Source organism: Nannobrachium achirus (genome assembly GCF_963921795.1).
Source record: "Nannobrachium achirus genome assembly, chromosome: 22".
NCBI classification, from domain to species: Eukaryota; Metazoa; Chordata; class Actinopteri; order Myctophiformes; family Myctophidae; genus Nannobrachium; species Nannobrachium achirus.
This window is the reverse complement of record NC_137829.1, coordinates 28,375,698-28,379,193: the sequence shown is the minus strand read 5'-3', so window position 1 is coordinate 28,379,193 and position 3,496 is coordinate 28,375,698.

Here is a 3,496-nt window from a genome sequence, read left to right as displayed (position 1 = left end):
CACCTTCAGAGTTAAATGAACACTGAGGATTTTGATGCCACCTAGATCTGTTGGTTTAGGAGATGTGTACATGCTTGTGTATAAACAAACACTAGAGGCCATTTATGGACTTTGGTGACAGACACTGACCTGTAAGTAAACACGTTTCTGGCCTCGACTTCACACTGCTGTGCTTCTGCAAATGAAAACATGTAGTGTAACTTAACCTTTTGTTCCTCCTTTCTCTTTTTCAAAGGTCCAAATAGGCCTACACTACAGTTTGGGTTTCTATCTCCATATCGCCCCCCCCCCCCTTGCCCCCACCAATTTTACACAAAATAAATCCTATTAGATTTCATGAATTAATTTAAAAATAATCACACTTTGAGGAATTATGGAGAACAGTAAGGATTGCATTCAACTAAATATAATTAGAATAATACATTATATCGACACACATGTACAGTATTTATATATATTTGGTTTACGTTGATGTTGGTTGACCGTCATTCTTGTACAAATTGTATTATTTTTATATGAAATGTTATAATAATACTTTTATGACAGAGAGTATAATGTGGCACAGATGGAAATAATAATAATGAATGTCTCAGTAAATATAATATGATCAGTCACATAATGTTCAAAATGATTGTAGTAAGACCAGTCTGAATAGTTACTGAATATAGGGAGTGAGTTTGATGTGCATTCCACTCTGTACCCTTATGAAGAAAATGGTAGAGGTTCATCACAACATGTAAACATTGTGCAAATTAACCACAACATAGAAAGCATGTTGTTCCAAAAGATCAGACATGGTTATCAAAAGAATATTGTAGTAAATTATGGTTTCACTGGTTTACCTTATAATGATGAACATGTGACTAAAGAAAGTAAAACACTCTACATAGCACTTATGTCCTGCGGAGAAAGGAATAATTGAGGCGATATTTCAGAGACTGCTCCAGGCCTAAATGCTCTAACATTACATCTGGGGTTTTGTGTACATAGGCCTACTACATAGAGTTAATGTATTTTCCGTGTAGTTAAAAGTGGGTTGCTACTTACAATATACTTCAACTTATGCAACTATGATGAACATGTGACCCATTTGCTTCTACTCCTAAAGTCCACTACCTTTAATTTCAGGAATGCATCTTTATCACCACCTGCACTTCCAGAGTTGCTAGAGATGGATGCATTTCAGCTGGCATTTCGCCTACCCTGACCCTCATTTCTGGGTACGCCACTGGTCTCTCATGGGGGGAGGCAGGCACAACTGGTTACCAAAGACCGGAACATTATTGATGCCTTATGCCCCTTTGGGGGCGAAGAGCACAAGTAAAAAAAAAAAAGTAAACACTTCCAGAGTAGGATACAGAAAAGTCATGTGCTCATAAATAAAACGTTTGAAATTTGAATATTATGTAAATGTAATTTCCCACGTGATTAAATGTAGATTCCAGAGCTCCACCTGGTGGTGCTGTTTTTTCTTTATTTATTTTTTTACTTTTAATTAGGCCTACATCTATACTAAAATTTTGCGAATGTCTGTCTGAGTGAGTGAGTGAGTGAGTGAGTGAGTGAGTGAGTGAGTGAGTGTCTGTCACAGCGTTTCTCCTCAGTGGCTGGAGCAATTGATCTGAAATCGCATCACCATTAGCATATGAACACACCTGACATAACTGTGAAGCCCGTTTGTCACTTTCACAAATCGTATGCTGTATATTAGCATTTTTATGGTGTATCTATATCTATTTAGCCTACAGTACCTTTTGTGACCACACATGTTAAGGGAGGGGCGCTGTTGTTCAGGCCATGCACATGCACACACAAACCCACACACACACACACACACACACACACACACACGGGGGGGAGTGTGTATGTGTGTGCAGGCGGGCGGGCGGGGGGGGGGGGGGGTTCTGGCCCTGTTACAGATGTTGTCCAAAAATCATGCAGATCGGTACACAGTATCTCTGTAGCCGTTAAATGGAACGGGTATTTTCTTACATTGATGCTCCTACATATTAGCATGCAAGCACCAGTTAAAGTTACTTTCCATCCCTCATATACTGTGTGCACAGTGCACATCCCATAACCCACACACTGCACATCATTTCGGAGCTCATATCTTTGAACGGGTAAGGGGGTGGTAAGGGCTAGTCTATACTATAATTTTGCGAATGTCTGTCTGAGTGAGTGAGTGAGTGAGTGAGTGAGTGTCTGTCACAGCGTTTCTCCTCAGTGGCTGGAGCAATTGATCTGAAATCGCATCACCATTAGCATATGAACACACCTGACATAACTGTGAAGCCCGTTTGTCACTTTCACAAATCGTATGCTGTATATTAGCATTTTTATGCTGTATCTATATCTATTTAGCCTACAGTACCTTTTGTGACCACACATGTTAAGGGAGGGGCGCTGTTGTTCAGGCCATGCACAATCACACACAAACCCACACACACACACACACACACACACACACACACACACACACACACACGGGGGGGGGGGGGGGGGGAGTGTGTGTGTGTGTGCAGGCGGGCGGGCGGGCGGGCTGGGGGGGGGGGGGGGGGACAGTATCTCTGTAGCCATTAAACGAAACGGGTTTCTTACATTGATGCTCCTACATCATGCAAGCACCAGTTAAAGTTACTTTCCATCCCTCATATACTGTGTGCACAGTGCACATCCCATAACCCACACACTGCACATCATTTTGGAGCTCATATCTTTGAACGGGTAAGGGCTAGTTATTTATTATGATTGTCTATACAGCCTACATTTTATCCAGAAAACGTTGGACAAGTTCTAGTTGGAATCCAATGAGTCAGCATAGCAGGCGACCGAGTATTTCCCGGTGAATCTGTGCGCAACGGTGGGGGCTTGGGAGTGTGGGGGACACGAACCACTGACTATTGCTGATGATGGAGAGGTTATATAGCTTAGCTTTTATGTATTATGTTATGTAATGTAATCTTGCCGAATTAGTAAGAGACTCGTCGCCAATTGCAAGATATTTAAAAGTTATTTGGGGCCATGATGATATCCTTTCTTCCCACAACAAGGATTTATATTGTCTGTGTTATTGTTTACACACAATTATTTACCACAATTATTCACGTGTGGCAAGATCGCGGTTCACTAGTTTTTAGTAGGCTATAGACTCGAGGTGGGTGAAGCCTTTTCAGAAGTTAATTTAATGTTTTCCATTTAATGATTTCCTTTATCCTCATCTAATCTTGCGCTAATGCACGCAACTGTTTTTGCCATGTTTTAAGGCCGTGTTAGGCTTTTCAGAAGTTAATTTAATGTTTTCCATTAAATGATTTCCTTTATCGTCATCTTCCGCTAATGCACGCAACTGTTTTCGCCAGGTTTTACGTTCTTATTTTAGTTGTTTCTCATAAGCTCGCAACCCTCCTTGCCCATCGCCCCCCACCTTTGCGCACAGATTCACCGGGAAATACTCGGTCGCGCATAGCAGTGGGCGGCAAGTTTGGTGCGGATT